The sequence below is a fragment of the Taudactylus pleione genome, unplaced genomic scaffold, assembly GCF_031769625.1.
Source record: "Taudactylus pleione unplaced genomic scaffold, aTauple2 ptg000192l, whole genome shotgun sequence".
NCBI lineage: Eukaryota > Metazoa > Chordata > Amphibia > Anura > Myobatrachidae > Taudactylus > Taudactylus pleione.
Window position 1 is genome coordinate 3,585,416 of NW_028284594.1, and position 25,103 is coordinate 3,610,518.

Sequence of the window (25,103 nt, forward strand, 5' to 3'; positions counted from 1 at the left end):
CGGTTGAAATTTTAATAAGAATGCTCTTATTTGTAGTACAACTAAAATTTTTCCGTAAGATTCTATTGATAGTTTTCTATGTGTGCTTATTTGGAAAGTGCAGTGACAAGATATAAAAATGGCGACAGAGTTTGGACTTGTCTGATCGATAAAACCCAAGACTTGTAAAAAGCTATGTGTAAATCATGCATAAATAGAAGAAAGGCAATAGGAAAATGATGAAGGCAAGATTCATAAGTATGTACAAATTCTATTGGGAGTATGGCAAAAACAAAACTCAGTTGATGCTATTGACTTAGCCAATTGAGAAAATCAGATATATATAAACCATGAGATGCACCGTAAAAAGAAAGAGAGGGCTTGTCAGGGAATTGAACCAGGGACCTGTCGCGCCCAAAACGAAAATCATAGAATCATCAAGTAAGCATGTTTTATTTGATATCTTAACCAATTTTATGTGAAAATTATATTATTTTAAAGCAGTCACTAATGTGTACAAGGAGGAAATATTAGCAGAAATAAAATATTTCCTAATAGTCAATAATTTTCTAAGTATACTTGCTTGAAAATTGCTGTACAAAGTTTTATGATGCCCAGCAGAGTTATTCTGATGGATAAAACCCAAGACATGTCACATGCTGTGTGCAGATAAGTACTTACAAATAATTTTAGCAGTTTGACAAAAAACAAAATTCAATTGTGCAAATTAGTAAATACAATCTATTTTGAGAGTTTTGAAAAAACAACATTCAGTTGAAATTCACTCAGGAAATTGACTACAATAAGATAATAGAACCATTTCAAAGAATCTGAAAATTTGGGCTCATCCAGGATTTGAACCCGGGACCTCTTGCACCCAAAGCAAAAATCATACCCCTAGACCAACAAGCCACCTACCTGAAGATTTTTCTTTGGATTTTTCAATTGATTTTTAGAAAATTGCTTTTTGTTATTAAAACACCATATACACTTATGTAAAAATGAATTTGTAGAATAAAAAAAATATTTCCTTATGGTCCAGTAGATAGTTTTCTAAGGTATGCATATAGGAAAAGTACCGGGACAAGATTTGTGAGTGCCTACAGAGTTTGGACTTCTCTCATGGTCGAAGCTAAAGACTAGTCATACGCAATGTACAAATCATGCTTCCAGACACAGAAGAAAGGCAAAAGAATACCTTGCAATTTCATTTTTGAACTTTTTGTGTTTCAAAGTGAGACTATTCTTTGAAAACATTCAAAGCTATCTAGACAGAAGGGAACCTGCAGTTTTCCTGATATACCACAATACGGTTGAAATTTTAATAAGAATGCTCTTATTTGTAGTACAACTAAAATGTTTCAGTAAGATTCTATTGATAGTTTTCTATGTGTGCTTATTTGGAAAGTGCTGTGACAAGATATAAAAATGGCAACAGAGTTTGGACTTGTCTGATCGATAAAACCCAAGACTTGTAAAAAGCTATGTGTAAATCATGCATAAATAGAAGAAAGGCAATAGCAAAATGATGAAGGCAAGATTCATAAGTATGTACAAAAGAATACCTTGCAATTTCATTTTTGAACTTTTTGTGTTTCAAAGTGAGACTATTCTTTTAAAACATTCAAAGCTATCTAGACAGAAGGGAACCTGCAGTTTTCCTGATATACCACAATACGGTTGAAATTTTAATAAGTATGCTCTTATTTGTAGTACAACTAAAATGTTTCCGTAAGATTCTATTGATAGTTTTCTATGTGTGCTTATTTGGAAAGTGCAGTGACAAGATATAAAAATTGCGACAGAGTTTGGACTTGTCTGATCGATAAAACCCAAGACTTGTAAAAAACTATGTGTAAATAATGCATAAATAGAAGAAAGGCAATAGGAAAATGATGAAGGCAAGATTCATAAGTATGTACAAATTCTATTGGGAGTATGGCAAAAACAAAACTCAGTTGATGCTATTGACTTAGCCAATTGAGAAAATCAGATATATATAAACCATGAGATGCACCGTAAAAAGAAAGAGAGGGCTCGTCAGGGAATTGAACCAGGGACCTGTCGCGCCCAAAACGAAAATCATAGAATCATCAAGAAAGCATGTTTTATTTGATATCTTAACCAATTTTATGTGAAAATTATATTATTTTAAAGCAGTCACTAATGTGTACAAGGAGGAAATATTAGCATAAATAAAATATTTCCTAATAGTCAATAATTTTCTAAGTATACTTGCTTGAAAATTGCTGTACAAAGTTTTATGATGCCCAGCAGAGTTTTTCTGATGGATAAAACCCAAGACATGTCACATGCTGTGTGCAGATAAGTACTTACAAATAATTTTAGCAGTTTGACAAAAAACAAAATTCAATTGTGCAAATTAGTAAATACAATCTATTTTGAGAGTTTTGAAAAAACAACATTCAGTTGAAATTCACTCAGGAAATTGACTACAATAAGATAATAGAACCATTTCAAAGAATCTGAAAATTTGGGCTCATCCAGGATTTGAACCCAGGACCTCTCGCACCCTAAGCAAGAATCATACCCCTAGACCAACGATCCACCTACCTGAAGATTTTTCTTTGGATTTTTCAATTGATTTTTAGAAAATAGCTTTTTGTTTTTAAAACACCATATACATTTATGTAAAAATGAATTTGTAGAATAAAAAAAATATTTCCTTAAATACCAGTAGATAGTTTTCTAAGGTATGCATATAGGAAAAGTGCAGGGACAAGATTTGTGAGTGCCTACAGAGTTTGGACTTCTCTCATGGACGAAGCTAAAGACTTGTCATATGCAATGTACAAATCATGCTTCCAGACACAGAAGAAAGGCAAAAGAAAACCTTGCAATTTCATTTTTGAACTTTTTGTGTTTCAAAGTGAGACTATTCTTTTAAAACATTCAAAGCTATCTAGACAGAAGGGAACCTGCAGTTTTCCTGATATACCACAATACGGTTGAAATTTTAATAAGTATGCTCTTATTTGTAGTACAACTAAAATGTTTCCGTAAGATTCTATTGATAGTTTTCTATGTGTGCTTATTTGGAAAGTGCAGTGACAAGATATAAAAATTGCGACAGAGTTTGGACTTGTCTGATCGATAAAACCCAAGACTTGTAAAAAACTATGTGTAAATAATGCATAAATAGAAGAAAGGCAATAGGAAAATGATGAAGGCAAGATTCATAAGTATGTACAAATTCTATTGGGAGTATGGCAAAAACAAAACTCAGTTGATGCTATTGACTTAGCCAATTGAGAAAATCAGATATATATAAACCATGAGATGCACCGTAAAAAGAAAGAGAGGGCTCGTCAGGGAATTGAACCAGGGACCTGTCGCGCCCAAAACGAAAATCATAGAATCATCAAGAAAGCATGTTTTATTTGATATCTTAACCAATTTTATGTGAAAATTATATTATTTTAAAGCAGTCACTAATGTGTACAAGGAGGAAATATTAGCATAAATAAAATATTTCCTAATAGTCAATAATTTTCTAAGTATACTTGCTTGAAAATTGCTGTACAAAGTTTTATGATGCCCAGCAGAGTTTTTCTGATGGATAAAACCCAAGACATGTCACATGCTGTGTGCAGATAAGTACTTACAAATAATTTTAGCAGTTTGACAAAAAACAAAATTCAATTGTGCAAATTAGTAAATACAATCTATTTTGAGAGATTTGAAAAAACAACATTCAGTTGAAATTCACTACTATAAGATAATAGAACCATTTCAAAGAATCTGAAAATTTGGGCTCATCCGGGATTTGAACCTGGGACCTCTCGCACCCTAAGCGAGAATCATACCCCTAGACCAACGAGCCACCTACTTGAAGATTTTTCTTTGGATTTTTCAATTGATTTTAAGAAAATAGCTTTTTGTTTTTAAAACACCATATACATTTATGTAAAAATTAATTTGTAGAATAAATAAAATATTTCCTTATGGTCCAGTAGATAGTTTTCTAAAAACATTCAAAGCTATCTAGACAGAAGGGAACCTGCAGTTTTCCTGATATACCACAATACGGTTGAAATTTGAATAAGAATGCTCTTATTTGTAGTACAACTAAAATGTTTCCGTAAGATTCTATTGATAGTTTTCTATGTGTGCTTATTTGGAAAGTGCAGTGACAAGATATAAAAATGGCGACAGAGTTTGGACTTGTCTGATCGATAAAACCCAAGACTTGTAAAAAGCTATGTGTAAATCATGCATAAATAGAAGAAAGGCAATAGGAAAATGATGAAGGCAAGATTCATAAGTATGTACAAATTCTATTGGGAGTATGGCAAAAACAAAACTCAGTTGATGCTATTGACTTAGCCAATTGAGAAAATCAGATATATATAAACCATGAGATGCACCGTAAAAAGAAAGAGAGGGCTTGTCAGGGAATTGAACCAGGGACCTGTCGCGCCCAAAACGAAAATCATAGAATCATCAAGTAAGCATGTTTTATTTGATATCTTAACCAATTTTATGTGAAAATTATATTATTTTAAAGCAGTCACTAATGTGTACAAGGAGGAAATATTAGCAGAAATAAAATATTTCCTAATAGTCAATAATTTTCTAAGTATACTTGCTTGAAAATTGCTGTACAAAGTTTTATGATGCCCAGCAGAGTTTTTCTGATGGATAAAACCCAAGACATGTCACATGCTGTGTGCAGATAAGTACTTACAAATAATTTTAGCAGTTTGACAAAAAACAAAATTCAATTGTGCAAATTAGTAAATACAATCTATTTTGAGAGTTTTGAAAAAACAACATTCAGTTGAAATTCACTCAGGAAATTGACTACAATAAGATAATAGAACCATTTCAAAGAATCTGAAAATTTGGGCTCATCCAGGATTTGAACCCGGGACCTCTCGCACCCTAAGTGAGAATCATACCCCTAGACCAACAAGCCACCTACCTGCAGATTTTTCTTTGGATTTTTCAATTGATTTTTAGAAAATTGCTTTTTGTTTTTAAAACACCATATACATTTATGTAAAAATGAATTTGTAGAATAAAAAAAATATTTCCTTATGGTCCAGTAGATAGTTTTCTAAGGTATGCATATAGGAAAAGTGCCGGGACAAGATTTGTGAGTGCCTACAGAGTTTGGACTTCTCTCATGGACGAAGCTAAAGACTAGTCATATGCAATGTACAAATCATGCTTCCAGACACAGAAGAAAGGCAAAAGAATACCTTGCAATTTCATTTTTGAACTTTTTGTGTTTCAAAGTGAGACTATTCTTTGAAAACATTCAAAGCTATCTAGACAGAAGGGAACCTGCAGTTTTCCTGATATACCACAATACGGTTGAAATTTTAATAAGAATGCTCTTATTTGTAGTACAACTAAAATGTTTCCGTAAGATTCTATTGATAGTTTTCTATGTGTGCTTATTTGGAAAGTGCAGTGACAAGATATAAAAATGGCGACAGAGTTTGGACTTGTCTGATCGATAAAACCCAAGACTTGTAAAAAGCTATGTGTAAATCATGCATAAATAGAAGAAAGGCAATAGGAAAATGATGAAGGCAAGATTCATAAGTATGTACAAATTCTATTGGGAGTATGGCAAAAACAAAACTCAGTTGATGCTATTGACTTAGCCTATTGAGAAAATCAGATATATATAAACCATGAGATGCACCGTAAAAAGAAAGAGAGGGCTCGTCAGGGAATTGAACCAGGGACCTGTCGCGCCCAAAACGAAAATCATAGAATCATCAAGAAAGCATGTTTTATTTGATATCTTAACCAATTTTATGTGAAAATTATATTATTTTAAAGCAGTCACTAATGTGTACAAGGAGGAAATATTAGCATAAATAAAATATTTCCTAATAGTCAATAATTTTCTAAGTATACTTGCTTGAAAATTGCTGTACAAAGTTTTATGATGCCCAGCAGAGTTTTTCTGATGGATAAAACCCAAGACATGTCACATGCTGTGTGCAGATAAGTACTTACAAATAATTTTAGCAGTTTGACAAAAAACAAAATTCAATTGTGCAAATTAGTAAATACAATCTATTTTGAGAGTTTTGAAAAAACAACATTCAGTTGAAATTCACTCAGGAAATTGACTACAATAAGATAATAGAACCATTTCAAAGAATCTGAAAATTTGGGCTCATCCGGGATTTGAACCCAGGACCTCTCGCACCCTAAGCGAGAATCATACCCCTAGACCAACAGGCCACCTACCTGAAAATTTTTCTTTGGATTTTTCAATTGATTTTTAGAAAATTGCTTTTTGTTTTTAAAACACCATATACATTTATGTAAAAATGAATTTGTAGAAGAAAAAAAATATTTCCTTATGGTCCAGTAGATAGTTTTCTAAGGTATGCATATAGGAAAAGTGCCGGGACAAGATTTGTGAGTGCCTACAGAGTTTGGACTTCTCTCATGGTCGAAGCTAAAGACTAGTCATACGCAATGTACAAATCATGCTTCCAGACACAGAAGAAAGGCAAAAGAATACCTTGCATTTTCATTTTTGAACTTTTTGTGTTTCAAAGTGAGACTATTCTTTTAAAACATTCAAAGCTATCTAGACAGAAGGGAACCTGCAGTTTTCCTGATATACCACAATACGGTTGAAATTTTAATAAGTATGCTCTTATTTGTAGTACAACTAAAATGTTTCCGTAAGATTCTATTGATAGTTTTCTATGTGTGCTTATTTGGAAAGTGCAGTGACAAGATATAAAAATTGCGACAGAGTTTGGACTTGTCTGATCGATAAAACCCAAGACTTGTAAAAAACTATGTGTAAATAATGCATAAATAGAAGAAAGGCAATAGGAAAATGATGAAGGCAAGATTCATAAGTATGTACAAATTCTATTGGGAGTATGGCAAAAACAAAACTCAGTTGATGCTATTGACTTAGCCAATTGAGAAAATCAGATATATATAAACCATGAGATGCACCGTAAAAAGAAAGAGAGGGCTCGTCAGGGAATTGAACCAGGGACCTGTCGCGCCCAAAACGAAAATCATAGAATCATCAAGAAAGCATGTTTTATTTGATATCTTAACCAATTTTATGTGAAAATTATATTATTTTAAAGCAGTCACTAATGTGTACAAGGAGGAAATATTAGCATAAATAAAATATTTCCTAATAGTCAATAATTTTCTAAGTATACTTGCTTGAAAATTGCTGTACAAAGTTTTATGATGCCCAGCAGAGTTTTTCTGATGGATAAAACCCAAGACATGTCACATGCTGTGTGCAGATAAGTACTTACAAATAATTTTAGCAGTTTGACAAAAAACAAAATTCAATTGTGCAAATTAGTAAATACAATCTATTTTGAGAGATTTGAAAAAACAACATTCAGTTGAAATTCACTACTATAAGATAATAGAACCATTTCAAAGAATCTGAAAATTTGGGCTCATCCGGGATTTGAACCTGGGACCTCTCGCACCCTAAGCGAGAATCATACCCCTAGACCAACGAGCCACCTACTTGAAGATTTTTCTTTGGATTTTTCAATTGATTTTAAGAAAATAGCTTTTTGTTTTTAAAACACCATATACATTTATGTAAAAATTAATTTGTAGAATAAATAAAATATTTCCTTATGGTCCAGTAGATAGTTTTCTAAAAACATTCAAAGCTATCTAGACAGAAGGGAACCTGCAGTTTTCCTGATATACCACAATACGGTTGAAATTTGAATAAGAATGCTCTTATTTGTAGTACAACTAAAATGTTTCCGTAAGATTCTATTGATAGTTTTCTATGTGTGCTTATTTGGAAAGTGCAGTGACAAGATATAAAAATGGCGACAGAGTTTGGACTTGTCTGATCGATAAAACCCAAGACTTGTAAAAAGCTATGTGTAAATCATGCATAAATAGAAGAAAGGCAATAGGAAAATGATGAAGGCAAGATTCATAAGTATGTACAAATTCTATTGGGAGTATGGCAAAAACAAAACTCAGTTGATGCTATTGACTTAGCCAATTGAGAAAATCAGATATATATAAACCATGAGATGCACCGTAAAAAGAAAGAGAGGGCTTGTCAGGGAATTGAACCAGGGACCTGTCGCGCCCAAAACGAAAATCATAGAATCATCAAGTAAGCATGTTTTATTTGATATCTTAACCAATTTTATGTGAAAATTATATTATTTTAAAGCAGTCACTAATGTGTACAAGGAGGAAATATTAGCAGAAATAAAATATTTCCTAATAGTCAATAATTTTCTAAGTATACTTGCTTGAAAATTGCTGTACAAAGTTTTATGATGCCCAGCAGAGTTTTTCTGATGGATAAAACCCAAGACATGTCACATGCTGTGTGCAGATAAGTACTTACAAATAATTTTAGCAGTTTGACAAAAAACAAAATTCAATTGTGCAAATTAGTAAATACAATCTATTTTGAGAGTTTTGAAAAAACAACATTCAGTTGAAATTCACTCAGGAAATTGACTACAATAAGATAATAGAACCATTTCAAAGAATCTGAAAATTTGGGCTCATCCAGGATTTGAACCCGGGACCTCTCGCACCCTAAGTGAGAATCATACCCCTAGACCAACAAGCCACCTACCTGAAGATTTTTCTTTGGATTTTTCAATTGATTTTTAGAAAATTGCTTTTTGTTTTTAAAACACCATATACATTTATGTAAAAATGAATTTGTAGAATAAAAAAAATATTTCCTTATGGTCCAGTAGATAGTTTTCTAAGGTATGCATATAGGAAAAGTGCCGGGACAAGATTTGTGAGTGCCTACAGAGTTTGGACTTCTCTCATGGACGAAGCTAAAGACTAGTCATATGCAATGTACAAATCATGCTTCCAGACACAGAAGAAAGGCAAAAGAATACCTTGCAATTTCATTTTTGAACTTTTTGTGTTTCAAAGTGAGACTATTCTTTGAAAACATTCAAAGCTATCTAGACAGAAGGGAACCTGCAGTTTTCCTGATATACCACAATACGGTTGAAATTTTAATAAGAATGCTCTTATTTGTAGTACAACTAAAATGTTTCCGTAAGATTCTATTGATAGTTTTCTATGTGTGCTTATTTGGAAAGTGCAGTGACAAGATATAAAAATGGCGACAGAGTTTGGACTTGTCTGATCGATAAAACCCAAGATTTGTAAAAAGCTATGTGTAAATCATGCATAAATAGAAGAAAGGCAATAGGAAAATGATGAAGGCAAGATTCATAAGTATGTACAAATTCTATTGGGAGTATGGCAAAAACAAAACTCAGTTGATGCTATTGACTTAGCCTATTGAGAAAATCAGATATATATAAACCATGAGATGCACCGTAAAAAGAAAGAGAGGGCTCGTCAGGGAATTGAACCAGGGACCTGTCGCGCCCAAAAGAAAAATCATAGAATCATCAAGTAAGCATGTTTTATTTGATATCTTAACCAATTTTATGTGAAAATTATATTATTTTAAAGCAGTCACTAATGTGTACAAGGAGGAAATATTAGCAGAAATAAAATATTTCCTAATAGTCAATAATTTTCTAAGTATACTTGCTTGAAAATTGCTGTACAAAGTTTTATGATGCCCAGCAGAGTTTTTCTGATGGATAAAACCCAAGACATGTCACATGCTGTGTGCAGATAAGTACTTACAAATAATTTTAGCAGTTTGACAAAAAACAAAATTCAATTGTGCAAATTAGTAAATACAATCTATTTTGAGAGTTTTGAAAAAACAACATTCAGTTGAAATTCACTCAGGAAATTGACTACAATAAGATAATAGAACCATTTCAAAGAATCTGAAAATTTGGGCTCATCCGGGATTTGAACCCAGGACCTCTCGCACCCTAAGCGAGAATCATACCCCTAGACCAACAGGCCACCTACCTGAAAATTTTTCTTTGGATTTTTCAATTGATTTTTAGAAAATTGCTTTTTGTTTTTAAAACACCATATACATTTATGTAAAAATGAATTTGTAGAAGAAAAAAAATATTTCCTTATGGTCCAGTAGATAGTTTTCTAAGGTATGCATATAGGAAAAGTGCCGGGACAAGATTTGTGAGTGCCTACAGAGTTTGGACTTCTCTCATGGTCGAAGCTAAAGACTAGTCATACGCAATGTACAAATCATGCTTCCAGACACAGAAGAAAGGCAAAAGAATACCTTGCATTTTCATTTTTGAACTTTTTGTGTTTCAAAGTGAGACTATTCTTTGAAAACATTCAAAGCTATCTAGACAGAAGGGAACCTGCAGTTTTCCTGATATACCACAATACGGTTGAAATTTTAATAAGAATGCTCTTATTTGTAGTACAACTAAAATGTTTCCGTAAGATTCTATTGATAGTTTTCTATGTGTGCTTATTTGGAAAGTGCAGTGACAAGATATAAAAATGGCGACAGAGTTTGGACTTTTCTGATCGATAAAACCCAAGACTTGTAAAAAGCTATGTGTAAATCATGCATAAATAGAAGAAAGGCAATAGGAAAATGATGAAGGCAAGATTCATAAGTATGTACAAATTCTATTGGGAGTATGGCAAAAACAAAACTCAGTTGATGCTATTGACTTAGCCTATTGAGAAAATCAGATATATATAAACCATGAGATGCACCGTAAAAAGAAAGAGAGGGCTCGTCAGGGAATTGAACCAGGGACCTGTCGCGCCCAAAAGAAAAATCATAGAATCATCAAGTAAGCATGTTTTATTTGATATCTTAACCAATTTTATGTGAAAATTATATTATTTTAAAGCAGTCACTAATGTGTACAAGGAGGAAATATTAGCAGAAATAAAATATTTCCTAATAGTCAATAATTTTCTAAGTATACTTGCTTGAAAATTGCTGTACAAAGTTTTATGATGCCCAGCAGAGTTTTTCTGATGGATAAAACCCAAGACATGTCACATGCTGTGTGCAGATAAGTACTTACAAATAATTTTAGCAGTTTGACAAAAAACAAAATTCAATTGTGCAAATTAGTAAATACAATCTATTTTGAGAGTTTTGAAAAAACAACATTCAGTTGAAATTCACTCAGGAAATTGACTACAATAAGATAATAGAACCATTTCAAAGAATCTGAAAATTTGGGCTCATCCGGGATTTGAACCCAGGACCTCTCGCACCCTAAGCGAGAATCATACCCCTAGACCAACGATCCACCTACCTGAAGATTTTTCTTTGGATTTTTCAATTGATTTTTAGAAAATAGCTTTTTGTTTTTAAAACACCATATACATTTATGTAAAAATGAATTTGTAGAATGAAAAAAATATTTCCTTAAATACCAGTAGATAGTTTTCTAAGGTATGCATATAGGAAAAGTGCAGGGACAAGATTTGTGAGTGCCTACAGAGTTTGGACTTCTCTCATGGACGAAGCTAAAGACTTGTCATATGCAATGTACAAATCATGCTTCCAGACACAGAAGAAAGGCAAAAGAAAACCTTGCAATTTCATTTTTGAACTTTTTGTGTTTCAAAGTGAGACTATTCTTTTAAAACATTCAAAGCTATCTAGACAGAAGGGAACCTGCAGTTTTCCTGATATACCACAATACGGTTGAAATTTTAATAAGTATGCTCTTATTTGTAGTACAACTAAAATGTTTCCGTAAGATTCTATTGATAGTTTTCTATGTGTGCTTATTTGGAAAGTGCAGTGACAAGATATAAAAATTGCGACAGAGTTTGGACTTGTCTGATCGATAAAACCCAAGACTTGTAAAAAACTATGTGTAAATAATGCATAAATAGAAGAAAGGCAATAGGAAAATGATGAAGGCAAGATTCATAAGTATGTACAAATTCTATTGGGAGTATGGCAAAAACAAAACTCAGTTGATGCTATTGACTTAGCCAATTGAGAAAATCAGATATATATAAACCATGAGATGCACCGTAAAAAGAAAGAGAGGGCTCGTCAGGGAATTGAACCAGGGACCTGTCGCGCCCAAAACGAAAATCATAGAATCATCAAGAAAGCATGTTTTATTTGATATCTTAACCAATTTTATGTGAAAATTATATTATTTTAAAGCAGTCACTAATGTGTACAAGGAGGAAATATTAGCATAAATAAAATATTTCCTAATAGTCAATAATTTTCTAAGTATACTTGCTTGAAAATTGCTGTACAAAGTTTTATGATGCCCAGCAGAGTTTTTCTGATGGATAAAACCCAAGACATGTCACATGCTGTGTGCAGATAAGTACTTACAAATAATTTTAGCAGTTTGACAAAAAACAAAATTCAATTGTGCAAATTAGTAAATACAATCTATTTTGAGAGATTTGAAAAAACAACATTCAGTTGAAATTCACTACTATAAGATAATAGAACCATTTCAAAGAATCTGAAAATTTGGGCTCATCCGGGATTTGAACCTGGGACCTCTCGCACCCTAAGCGAGAATCATACCCCTAGACCAACGAGCCACCTACTTGAAGATTTTTCTTTGGATTTTTCAATTGATTTTAAGAAAATAGCTTTTTGTTTTTAAAACACCATATACATTTATGTAAAAATTAATTTGTAGAATAAATAAAATATTTCCTTATGGTCCAGTAGATAGTTTTCTAAAAACATTCAAAGCTATCTAGACAGAAGGGAACCTGCAGTTTTCCTGATATACCACAATACGGTTGAAATTTGAATAAGAATGCTCTTATTTGTAGTACAACTAAAATGTTTCCGTAAGATTCTATTGATAGTTTTCTATGTGTGCTTATTTGGAAAGTGCAGTGACAAGATATAAAAATGGCGACAGAGTTTGGACTTGTCTGATCGATAAAACCCAAGACTTGTAAAAAGCTATGTGTAAATCATGCATAAATAGAAGAAAGGCAATAGGAAAATGATGAAGGCAAGATTCATAAGTATGTACAAATTCTATTGGGAGTATGGCAAAAACAAAACTCAGTTGATGCTATTGACTTAGCCAATTGAGAAAATCAGATATATATAAACCATGAGATGCACCGTAAAAAGAAAGAGAGGGCTTGTCAGGGAATTGAACCAGGGACCTGTCGCGCCCAAAACGAAAATCATAGAATCATCAAGTAAGCATGTTTTATTTGATATCTTAACCAATTTTATGTGAAAATTATATTATTTTAAAGCAGTCACTAATGTGTACAAGGAGGAAATATTAGCAGAAATAAAATATTTCCTAATAGTCAATAATTTTCTAAGTATACTTGCTTGAAAATTGCTGTACAAAGTTTTATGATGCCCAGCAGAGTTTTTCTGATGGATAAAACCCAAGACATGTCACATGCTGTGTGCAGATAAGTACTTACAAATAATTTTAGCAGTTTGACAAAAAACAAAATTCAATTGTGCAAATTAGTAAACACAATCTATTTTGAGAGTTTTGAAAAAACAACATTCAGTTGAAATTCACTCAGGAAATTGACTACAATAAGATAATAGAACCATTTCAAAGAATCTGAAAATTTGGGCTCATCCAGGATTTGAACCCGGGACCTCTCGCACCCTAAGTGAGAATCATACCCCTAGACCAACAAGCCACCTACCTGAAGATTTTTCTTTGGATTTTTCAATTGATTTTTAGAAAATTGCTTTTTGTTTTTAAAACACCATATACATTTATGTAAAAATGAATTTGTAGAATAAAAAAAATATTTCCTTATGGTCCAGTAGATAGTTTTCTAAGGTATGCATATAGGAAAAGTGCCGGGACAAGATTTGTGAGTGCCTACAGAGTTTGGACTTCTCTCATGGACGAAGCTAAAGACTAGTCATATGCAATGTACAAATCATGCTTCCAGACACAGAAGAAAGGCAAAAGAATACCTTGCAATTTCATTTTTGAACTTTTTGTGTTTCAAAGTGAGACTATTCTTTGAAAACATTCAAAGCTATCTAGACAGAAGGGAACCTGCAGTTTTCCTGATATACCACAATACGGTTGAAATTTTAATAAGAATGCTCTTATTTGTAGTACAACTAAAATGTTTCCGTAAGATTCTATTGATAGTTTTCTATGTGTGCTTATTTGGAAAGTGCAGTGACAAGATATAAAAATGGCGACAGAGTTTGGACTTGTCTGATCGATAAAACCCAAGACTTGTAAAAAGCTATGTGTAAATCATGCATAAATAGAAGAAAGGCAATAGGAAAATGATGAAGGCAAGATTCATAAGTATGTACAAATTCTATTGGGAGTATGGCAAAAACAAAACTCAGTTGATGCTATTGACTTAGCCAATTGAGAAAATCAGATATATATAAACCATGAGATGCACCGTAAAAAGAAAGAGAGGGCTCGTCAGGGAATTGAACCAGGGACCTGTCGCGCCCAAAAGAAAAATCATAGAATCATCAAGTAAGCATGTTTTATTTGATATCTTAACCAATTTTATGTGAAAATTATATTATTTTAAAGCAGTCACTAATGTGTACAAGGAGGAAATATTAGCAGAAATAAAATATTTCCTAATAGTCAATAATTTTCTAAGTATACTTGCTTGAAAATTGCTGTACAAAGTTTTATGATGCCCAGCAGAGTTTTTCTGATGGATAAAACCCAAGACATGTCACATGCTGTGTGCAGATAAGTACTTACAAATAATTTTAGCAGTTTGACAAAAAACAAAATTCAATTGTGCAAATTAGTAAATACAATCTATTTTGAGAGTTTTGAAAAAACAACATTCAGTTGAAATTCACTCAGGAAATTGACTACAATAAGATAATAGAACCATTTCAAAGAATCTGAAAATTTGGGCTCATCCGGGATTTGAACCCAGGACCTCTCGCACCCTAAGCGAGAATCATACCCCTAGACCAACGATCCACCTACCTGAAGATTTTTCTTTGGATTTTTCAATTGATTTTTAGAAAATAGCTTTTTGTTTTTAAAACACCATATACATTTATGTAAAAATGAATTTGTAGAATGAAAAAAATATTTCCTTAAATACCAGTAGATAGTTTTCTAAGGTATGCATATAGGAAAAGTGCAGGGACAAGATTTGTGAGTGCCTACAGAGTTTGGACTTCTCTCATGGACGAAGCTAAAGACTTGTCATATGCAATGTACAAATCATGCTTCCAGACACAGAAGAAAGGCAAAAGAAAACCTTGCAATTTCATTTTTGAACTTTTTGTGTTTCAAAGTGAGACTATTCTTTTAAAACATTCAAAGCTATCTAGACAGAAGGGAACCTGCAGTTTTCCTGATATACCACAATACGGTTGAAATTTTAATAAGTATGCTCTTATTTGTAGTACAACTAAAATGTTTCCGTAAGATTCTATTGATAGTTTTCTATGTGTGCTTATTTGGAAAGTGCAGTGACAAGATATAAAAATTGCGACAGAGTTTGGACTTGTCTGATCGATAAAACCCAAGACTTGTAAAAAACTATGTGTAAATAATGCATAAATAGAAGAAAGGCAATAGGAAAATGATGAAGGCAAGATTCATAAGTATGTACAAATTCTATTGGGAGTATGGCAAAAACAAAACTCAGTTGATGCTATTGACTTAGCCAATTGAGAAAATCAGATATATATAAACCATGAGATGCACCGTAAAAAGAAAGAGAGGGCTCGTCAGGGAATTGAACCAGGGACCTGTCGCGCCCAAAACGAAAATCATAGAATCATCAAGAAAGCATGTTTTATTTGATATCTTAACCAATTTTATGTGAAAATTATATTATTTTAAAGCAGTCACTAATGTGTACAAGGAGGAAATATTAGCATAAATAAAATATTTCCTAATAGTCAATAATTTTCTAAGTATACTTGCTTGAAAATTGCTGTACAAAGTTTTATGATGCCCAGCAGAGTTTTTCTGATGGATAAAACCCAAGACATGTCACATGCTGTGTGCAGATAAGTACTTACAAATAATTTTAGCAGTTTGACAAAAAACAAAATTCAATTGTGCAAATTAGTAAATACAATCTATTTTGAGAGTTTTGAAAAAACAACATTCAGTTGAAATTCACTCAGGAAATTGACTACAATAAGATAATAGAACCATTTCAAAGAATCTGAAAATTTGGGCTCATCCAGGATTTGAACCCGGGACCTCTCGCACCCTAAGTGAGAATCATACCCCTAGACCAACAAGCCACCTACCTGAAGATTTTTCTTTGGATTTTTCAATTGATTTTTAGAAAATTGCTTTTTGTTTTTAAAACACCATATACATATATGTAAAAATGAATTTGTAGAATAAAAAAAATATTTCCTTATGGTCCAGTAGATAGTTTTCTAAGGTATGCATATAGGAAAAGTGCCGGGACAAGATTTGTGAGTGCCTACAGAGTTTGGACTTCTCTCATGGACGAAGCTAAAGACTAGTCATATGCAATGTACAAATCATGCTTCCAGACACAGAAGAAAGGCAAAAGAATACCTTGCAATTTCATTTTTGAACTTTTTGTGTTTCAAAGTGAGACTATTCTTTGAAAACATTCAAAGCTATCTAGACAGAAGGGAACCTGCAGTTTTCCTGATATACCACAATACGGTTGAAATTTTAATAAGAATGCTCTTATTTGTAGTACAACTAAAATGTTTCCGTAAGATTCTATTGATAGTTTTCTATGTGTGCTTATTTGGAAAGTGCAGTGACAAGATATAAAAATGGCGACAGAGTTTGGACTTGTCTGATCGATAAAACCCAAGACTTGTAAAAAGCTATGTGTAAATCATGCATAAATAGAAGAAAGGCAATAGGAAAATGATGAAGGCAAGATTCATAAGTATGTACAAATTCTATTGGGAGTATGGCAAAAACAAAACTCAGTTGATGCTATTGACTTAGCCTATTGAGAAAATCAGATATATATAAACCATGAGATGCACCGTAAAAAGAAAGAGAGGGCTCGTCAGGGAATTGAACCAGGGACCTGTCGCGCCCAAAAGAAAAATCATAGAATCATCAAGTAAGCATGTTTTATTTGATATCTTAACCAATTTTATGTGAAAATTATATTATTTTAAAGCAGTCACTAATGTGTACAAGGAGGAAATATTAGCAGAAATAAAATATTTCCTAATAGTCAATAATTTTCTAAGTATACTTGCTTGAAAATTGCTGTACAAAGTTTTATGATGCCCAGCAGAGTTTTTCTGATGGATAAAACCCAAGACATGTCACATGCTGTGTGCAGATAAGTACTTACAAATAATTTTAGCAGTTTGACAAAAAACAAAATTCAATTGTGCAAATTAGTAAATACAATCTATTTTGAGAGTTTTGAAAAAACAACATTCAGTTGAAATTCACTCAGGAAATTGACTACAATAAGATAATAGAACCATTTCAAAGAATCTGAAAATTTGGGCTCATCCCGGATTTGAACCCAGGACCTCTCACACCCTAAGCGAGAATCATACCCCTAGACCAACAGGCCACCTACCTGAAAATTTTTCTTTGGATTTTTCAATTGATTTTTAGAAAATTGCTTTTTGTTTTTAAAACACCATATACATTTATGTAAAAATGAATTTGTAGAAGAAAAAAAATATTTCCTTATGGTCCAGTAGATAGTTTTCTAAGGTATGCATATAGGAAAAGTGCCGGGACAAGATTTGTGAGTGCCTACAGAGTTTGGACTTCTCTCATGGTCGAAGCTAAAGACTAGTCATACGCAATGTACAAATCATGCTTCCAGACACAGAAGAAAGGCAAAAGAATACCTTGCATTTTCATTTTTGAACTTTTTGTGTTTCAAAGTGAGACTATTCTTTGAAAACATTCAAAGCTATCTAGACAGAAGGGAACCTGCAGTTTTCCTGATATACCACAATACGGTTGAAATTTTAATAAGAATGCTCTTATTTGTAGTACAACTAAAATGTTTCCGTAAGATTCTATTGATAGTTTTCTATGTGTGCTTATTTGGAAAGTGCAGTGACAAGATATAAACATGGCGACAGAGTTTGGACTTGTCTGATCGATAAAACCCAAGACTTGTAAAAAGCTATGTGTAAATCATGCATAAATAGAAGAAAGGCAATAGGAAAATGATGAAGGCAAGATTCATAAGTATGTACAAATTCTATTGGGAGTATGGCAAAAACAAAACTCAGTTGATGCTATTGACTTAGCCTATTGAGAAAATCAGATATATATAAACCATGAGATGCACCGTAAAAAGAAAGAGAGGGCTCGTCAGGGAATTGAACCAGGGACCTGTCGCGCCCAAAAGAAAAATCATAGAATCATCAAGTAAGCATGTTTTATTTGATATCTTAACCAATTTTATGTGAAAATTATATTATTTTAAAGCAGTCACTAATGTGTACAAGGAGGAAATATTAGCAGAAATAAAATATTTCCTAATAGTCAATAATTTTCTAAGTATACTAGCTTGAAAATTGCTGTACAAAGTTTTATGATGCCCAGCAGAGTTTTTCTGATGGATAAAACCCAAGACATGTCACATGCTGTGTGCAGATAAGTACTTACAAATAATTTTAGCAGTTTGACAAAAAACAAAATTCAATTGTGCAAATTAGTAAATACAATCTATTTTGAGAGTTTTGAAAAAACAACATTCAGTTGAAATTCACTCAGGAAATTGACTACAATAAGATAATAGAACCATTTCAAAGAATCTGAAAATTTGGGCTCATCCGGGATTTGAACCCAGGACCTCTCGCACCCTAAGCGAGAATCATACCCCTAGACCAACGATCCACCTACCTGAAGATTTTTCTTTGGATTTTTCAATTGATTTTTAGAAAATAGCTTTTTGTTTTTAAAACACCATATACATTTATGTAAAAATGAATTTGTAGAATGAAAAAAATATTTCCTTAAATACCAGTAGATAGTTTTCTAAGGTATGCATATAGGAAAAGTGCAGGGACAAGATTTGTGAGTGCCTACAGAGTTTGGACTTCTCTCATGGACGAAGCTAAAGACTTGTCATATGCAATGTACAAATCATGCTTCCAGACACAGAAGAAAGGCAAAAGAAAACCTTGCAATTTCATTTTTGAACTTTTTGTGTTTCAAAGTGAGACTATTCTTTTAAAACATTCAAAGCTATCTAGACAGAAGGGAACCTGCAGTTTTCCTGATATACCACAATACGGTTGAAATTTTAATAAGTATGCTCTTATTTGTAGTACAACTAAAATGTTTCCGTAAGATTCTATTGATAGTTTTCTATGTGTGCTTATTTGGAAAGTGCAGTGACAAGATATAAAAATTGCGACAGAGTTTGGACTTGTCTGATCGATAAAACCCAAGACTTGTAAAAAACTATGTGTAAATAATGCATAAATAGAAGAAAGGCAATAGGAAAATGATGAAGGCAAGATTCATAAGTATGTACAAATTCTATTGGGAGTATGGCAAAAACAAAACTCAGTTGATGCTATTGACTTAGCCAATTGAGAAAATCAGATATATATAAACCATGAGATGCACCGTAAAAAGAAAGAGAGGGCTCGTCAGGGAATTGAACCAGGGACCTGTCGTGCCCAAAACGAAAATCATAGAATCATCAAGAAAGCATGTTTTATTTGATATCTTAACCAATTTTATGTGAAAATTATATTATTTTAAAGCAGTCACTAATGTGTACAAGGAGGAAATATTAGCAGAAATAAAATATTTCCTAATAGTCAATAATTTTCTAAGTATACTTGCTTGAAAATTGCTGTACAAAGTTTTATGATGCCCAGCAGAGTTTTTCTGATGGATAAAACCCAAGACATGTCACATGCTGTGTGCAGATAAGTACTTACAAATAATTTTAGCAGTTTGACAAAAAACAAAATTCAATTGTGCAAATTAGTAAATACAATCTATTTTGAGAGATTTGAAAAAACAACATTCAGTTGAAATTCACTACTATAAGATAATAGAACCATTTCAAAGAATCTGAAAATTTGGGCTCATCCGGGATTTGAACCTGGGACCTCTCGCACCCTAAGCGAGAATCATACCCCTAGACCAACGAGCCACCTACTTGAAGATTTTTCTTTGGATTTTTCAATTGATTTTAAGAAAATAGCTTTTTGTTTTTAAAACACCATATACATTTATGTAAAAATTAATTTGTAGAATAAATAAAATATTTCCTTATGGTCCAGTAGATAGTTTTCTAAAAACATTCAAAGCTATCTAGACAGAAGGGAACCTGCAGTTTTCCTGATATACCACAATACGGTTGAAATTTGAATAAGAATGCTCTTATTTGTAGTACAACTAAAATGTTTCCGTAAGATTCTATTGATAGTTTTCTATGTGTGCTTATTTGGAAAGTGCAGTGACAAGATATAAAAATGGCGACAGAGTTTGGACTTGTCTGATCGATAAAACCCAAGACTTGTAAAAAGCTATGTGTAAATCATGCATAAATAGAAGAAAGGCAATAGGAAAATGATGAAGGCAAGATTCATAAGTATGTACAAATTCTATTGGGAGTATGGCAAAAACAAAACTCAGTTGATGCTATTGACTTAGCCAATTGAGAAAATCAGATATATATAAACCATGAGATGCACCGTAAAAAGAAAGAGAGGGCTTGTCAGGGAATTGAACCAGGGACCTGTCGCGCCCAAAACGAAAATCATAGAATCATCAAGTAAGCATGTTTTATTTGATATCTTAACCAATTTTATGTGAAAATTATATTATTTTAAAGCAGTCACTAATGTGTACAAGGAGGAAATATTAGCAGAAATAAAATATTTCCTAATAGTCAATAATTTTCTAAGTATACTTGCTTGAAAATTGCTGTACAAAGTTTTATGATGCCCAGATAAGTACTTACAAATAATTTTAGCAGTTTGACAAAAAACAAAATTCAATTGTGCAAATTAGTAAATACAATCTATTTTGAGAGTTTTGAAAAAACAACATTCAGTTGAAATTCACTCAGGAAATTGACTACAATAAGATAATAGAACAATTTCAAAGAATCTGAAAATTTGGGCTCATCCAGGATTTGAACCCGGGACCTCTCGCACCCTAAGTGAGAATCATACCCCTAGACCAACAAGCCACCTACCTGAAGATTTTTCTTTGGATTTTTCAATTGATTTTTAGAAAATTGCTTTTTGTTTTTAAAACACCATATACATATATGTAAAAATGAATTTGTAGAATAAAAAAAATATTTCCTTATGGTCCAGTAGATAGTTTTCTAAGGTATGCATATAGGAAAAGTGCCGGAACAAGATTTGTGAGTGCCTACAGAGTTTGGACTTCTCTCATGGACGAAGCTAAAGACTAGTCATATGCAATGTACAAATCATGCTTCCAGACACAGAAGAAAGGCAAAAGAATACCTTGCAATTTCATTTTTGAACTTTTTGTGTTTCAAAGTGAGACTATTCTTTGAAAACATTCAAAGCTATCTAGACAGAAGGGAACCTGCAGTTTTCCTGATATACCACAATACGGTTGAAATTTTAATAAGAATGCTCTTATTTGTAGTACAACTAAAATGTTTCCGTAAGATTCTATTGATAGTTTTCTATGTGTGCTTATTTGGAAAGTGCAGTGACAAGATATAAAAATGGCGACAGAGTTTGGACTTGTCTGATCGATAAAACCCAAGACTTGTAAAAAGCTATGTGTAAATCATGCATAAATAGAAGAAAGGCAATAGGAAAATGATGAAGGCAAGATTCATAAGTATGTACAAATTCTATTGGGAGTATGGCAAAAACAAAACTCAGTTGATGCTATTGACTTAGCCTATTGAGAAAATCAGATATATATAAACCATGAGATGCACCGTAAAAAGAAAGAGAGGGCTCGTCAGGGAATTGAACCAGGGACCTGTCGTGCCCAAAAGAAAAATCATAGAATCATCAAGTAAGCATGTTTTATTTGATATCTTAACCAATTTTATGTGAAAATTATATTATTTTAAAGCAGTCACTAATGTGTACAAGGAGGAAATATTAGCAGAAATAAAATATTTCCTAATAGTCAATAATTTTCTAAGTATACTTGCTTGAAAATTGCTGTACAAAGTTTTATGATGCCCAGCAGAGTTTTTCTGATGGATAAAACCCAAGACATGTCACATGCTGTGTGCAGATAAGTACTTACAAATAATTTTAGCAGTTTGACAAAAAACAAAATTCAATTGTGCAAATTAGTAAATACAATCTATTTTGAGAGTTTTGAAAAAACAACATTCAGTTGAAATTCACTCAGGAAATTGACTACAATAAGATAATAGAACCATTTCAAAGAATCTGAAAATTTGGGCTCATCCGGGATTTGAACCCAGGACCTCTCACACCCTAAGCGAGAATCATACCCCTAGACCAACAGGCCACCTACCTGAAAATTTTTCTTTGGATTTTTCAATTGATTTTTAGAAAATTGCTTTTTGTTTTTAAAACACCATATACATTTATGTAAAAATGAATTTGTAGAAGAAAAAAAATATTTCCTTATGGTCCAGTAGATAGTTTTCTAAGGTATGCATATAGGAAAAGTGCCGGGACAAGATTTGTGAGTGCCTACAGAGTTTGGACTTCTCTCATGGTCGAAGCTAAAGACTAGTCATACGCAATGTACAAATCATGCTTCCAGACACAGAAGAAAGGCAAAAGAATACCTTGCATTTTCATTTTTGAACTTTTTGTGTTTCAAAGTGAGACTATTCTTTGAAAACATTCAAAGCTATCTAGACAGAAGGGAACCTGCAGTTTTCCTGATATACCACAATAAGGTTGAAATTTTAATAAGAATGCTCTTATTTGTAGTACAACTAAAATGTTTCCGTAAGATTCTATTGATAGTTTTCTATGTGTGCTTATTTGGAAAGTGCAGTGACAAGATATAAACATGGCGACAGAGTTTGGACTTGTCTGATCGATAAAACCCAAGACTTGTAAAAAGCTATGTGTAAATCATGCATAAATAGAAGAAAGGCAATAGGAAAATGATGAAGGCAAGATTCATAAGTATGTACAAATTCTATTGGGAGTATGGCAAAAACAAAACTCAGTTGATGCTATTGACTTAGCCTATTGAGAAAATCAGATATATATAAACCATGAGATGCACCGTAAAAAGAAAGAGAGGGCTCGTCAGGGAATTGAACCAGGGACCTGTCGCGCCCAAAAGAAAAATCATAGAATCATCAAGTAAGCATGTTTTATTTGATATCTTAACCAATTTTATGTGAAAATTATATTATTTTAAAGCAGTCACTAATGTGTACAAGGAGGAAATATTAGCAGAAATAAAATATTTCCTAATAGTCAATAATTTTCTAAGTATACTTGCTTGAAAATTGCTGTACAAAGTTTTATGATGCCCAGCAGAGTTTTTCTGATGGATAAAACCCAAGACATGTCACATGCTGTGTGCAGATAAGTACTTACAAATAATTTTAGCAGTTTGACAAAAAACAAAATTCAATTGTGCAAATTAGTAAATACAATCTATTTTGAGAGTTTTGAAAAAACAACATTCAGTTGAAATTCACTACTATAAGATAATAGAACCATTTCAAAGAATCTGAAAATTTGGGCTCATCCGGGATTTGAACCTGGGACCTCTCGCACCCTAAGCGAGAATCATACCCCTAGACCAACGAGCCACCTACTTGAAGATTTTTCTTTGGATTTTTCAATTGATTTTAAGAAAATAGCTTTTTGTTTTTAAAACACCATATACATTTATGTAAAAATTAATTTGTAGAATAAATAAAATATTTCCTTATGGTCCAGTAGATAGTTTTCTAAAAACATTCAAAGCTATCTAGACAGAAGGGAACCTGCAGTTTTCCTGATATACCACAATACGGTTGAAATTTGAATAAGAATGCTCTTATTTGTAGTACAACTAAAATGTTTCCGTAAGATTCTATTGATAGTTTTCTATGTGTGCTTATTTGGAAAGTGCAGTGACAAGATATAAAAATGGCGACAGAGTTTGGACTTGTCTGATCGATAAAACCCAAGACTTGTAAAAAGCTATGTGTAAATCATGCATAAATAGAAGAAAGGCAATAGGAAAATGATGAAGGCAAGATTCATAAGTATGTACAAATTCTATTGGGAGTATGGCAAAAACAAAACTCAGTTGATGCTATTGACTTAGCCAATTGAGAAAATCAGATATATATAAACCATGAGATGCACCGTAAAAAGAAAGAGAGGGCTTGTCAGGGAATTGAACCAGGGACCTGTCGCGCCCAAAACGAAAATCATAGAATCATCAAGTAAGCATGTTTTATTTGATATCTTAACCAATTTTATGTGAAAATTATATTATTTTAAAGCAGTCACTAATGTGTACAAGGAGGAAATATTAGCAGAAATAAAATATTTCCTAATAGTCAATAATTTTCTAAGTATACTTGCTTGAAAATTGCTGTACAAAGTTTTATGATGCCCAGCAGAGTTTTTCTGATGGATAAAACCCAAGACATGTCACATGCTGTGTGCAGATAAGTACTTACAAATAATTTTAGCAGTTTGACAAAAAACAAAATTCAATTGTGCAAATTAGTAAATACAATCTATTTTGAGAGTTTTGAAAAAACAACATTCAGTTGAAATTCACTCAGGAAATTGACTACAATAAGATAATAGAACCATTTCAAAGAATCTGAAAATTTGGGCTCATCCAGGATTTGAACCCGGGACCTCTCGCACCCTAAGTGAGAATCATACCCCTAGACCAACAAGCCACCTACCTGAAGATTTTTCTTTGGATTTTTCAATTGATTTTTAGAAAATTGCTTTTTGTTTTTAAAACACCATATACATTTATGTAAAAATGAATTTGTAGAATAAAAAAAATATTTCCTTATGGTCCAGTAGATAGTTTTCTAAGGTATGCATATAGGAAAAGTGCCGGGACAAGATTTGTGAGTGCCTACAGAGTTTGGACTTCTCTCATGGACGAAGCTAAAGACTAGTCATATGCAATGTACAAATCATGCTTCCAGACACAGAAGAAAGGCAAAAGAATACCTTGCAATTTCATTTTTGAACTTTTTGTGTTTCAAAGTGAGACTATTCTTTGAAAACATTCAAAGCTATCTAGACAGAAGGGAACCTGCAGTTTTCCTGATATACCACAATACGGTTGAAATTTTAATAAGAATGCTCTTATTTGTAGTACAAC

The 25,103-nt window shown here is 32.5% G+C and overlaps 11 non-coding genes across 11 annotated transcripts; all 11 read right to left on the reverse strand.

Annotated features, from left to right (window-relative positions):
- Positions 1–819: 819 nt before the first annotated feature.
- Positions 820–891, reverse strand: TRNAP-UGG (transfer RNA proline (anticodon UGG)). The gene has a single exon. It is a non-coding gene; the product is annotated as a tRNA-Pro (tRNA).
- A 2,860-nt stretch (positions 892–3,751) lies between these two features.
- On the reverse strand, positions 3,752–3,823 carry TRNAP-AGG (transfer RNA proline (anticodon AGG)). The gene has a single exon. It is a non-coding gene; the product is annotated as a tRNA-Pro (tRNA).
- A 2,312-nt stretch (positions 3,824–6,135) lies between these two features.
- On the reverse strand, positions 6,136–6,207 carry TRNAP-AGG (transfer RNA proline (anticodon AGG)). Its single transcript has one exon. It is a non-coding gene; the product is annotated as a tRNA-Pro (tRNA).
- A 1,204-nt stretch (positions 6,208–7,411) lies between these two features.
- Positions 7,412–7,483, reverse strand: TRNAP-AGG (transfer RNA proline (anticodon AGG)). The gene has a single exon. It is a non-coding gene; the product is annotated as a tRNA-Pro (tRNA).
- Positions 7,484–9,795: 2,312 nt separating this feature from the next.
- Positions 9,796–9,867, reverse strand: TRNAP-AGG (transfer RNA proline (anticodon AGG)). Its single transcript has one exon. It is a non-coding gene; the product is annotated as a tRNA-Pro (tRNA).
- Positions 9,868–11,084: 1,217 nt separating this feature from the next.
- TRNAP-AGG (transfer RNA proline (anticodon AGG)) lies at positions 11,085–11,156 on the reverse strand. The gene has a single exon. It is a non-coding gene; the product is annotated as a tRNA-Pro (tRNA).
- Positions 11,157–12,360: 1,204 nt separating this feature from the next.
- TRNAP-AGG (transfer RNA proline (anticodon AGG)) lies at positions 12,361–12,432 on the reverse strand. The gene has a single exon. It is a non-coding gene; the product is annotated as a tRNA-Pro (tRNA).
- A 2,312-nt stretch (positions 12,433–14,744) lies between these two features.
- On the reverse strand, positions 14,745–14,816 carry TRNAP-AGG (transfer RNA proline (anticodon AGG)). Its single transcript has one exon. It is a non-coding gene; the product is annotated as a tRNA-Pro (tRNA).
- A 3,795-nt stretch (positions 14,817–18,611) lies between these two features.
- Positions 18,612–18,683, reverse strand: TRNAP-AGG (transfer RNA proline (anticodon AGG)). Its single transcript has one exon. It is a non-coding gene; the product is annotated as a tRNA-Pro (tRNA).
- Positions 18,684–19,887: 1,204 nt separating this feature from the next.
- TRNAP-AGG (transfer RNA proline (anticodon AGG)) lies at positions 19,888–19,959 on the reverse strand. The gene has a single exon. It is a non-coding gene; the product is annotated as a tRNA-Pro (tRNA).
- Positions 19,960–23,496: 3,537 nt separating this feature from the next.
- On the reverse strand, positions 23,497–23,568 carry TRNAP-AGG (transfer RNA proline (anticodon AGG)). Its single transcript has one exon. It is a non-coding gene; the product is annotated as a tRNA-Pro (tRNA).
- Between the last annotated feature and the right edge of the window lie 1,535 nt (positions 23,569–25,103).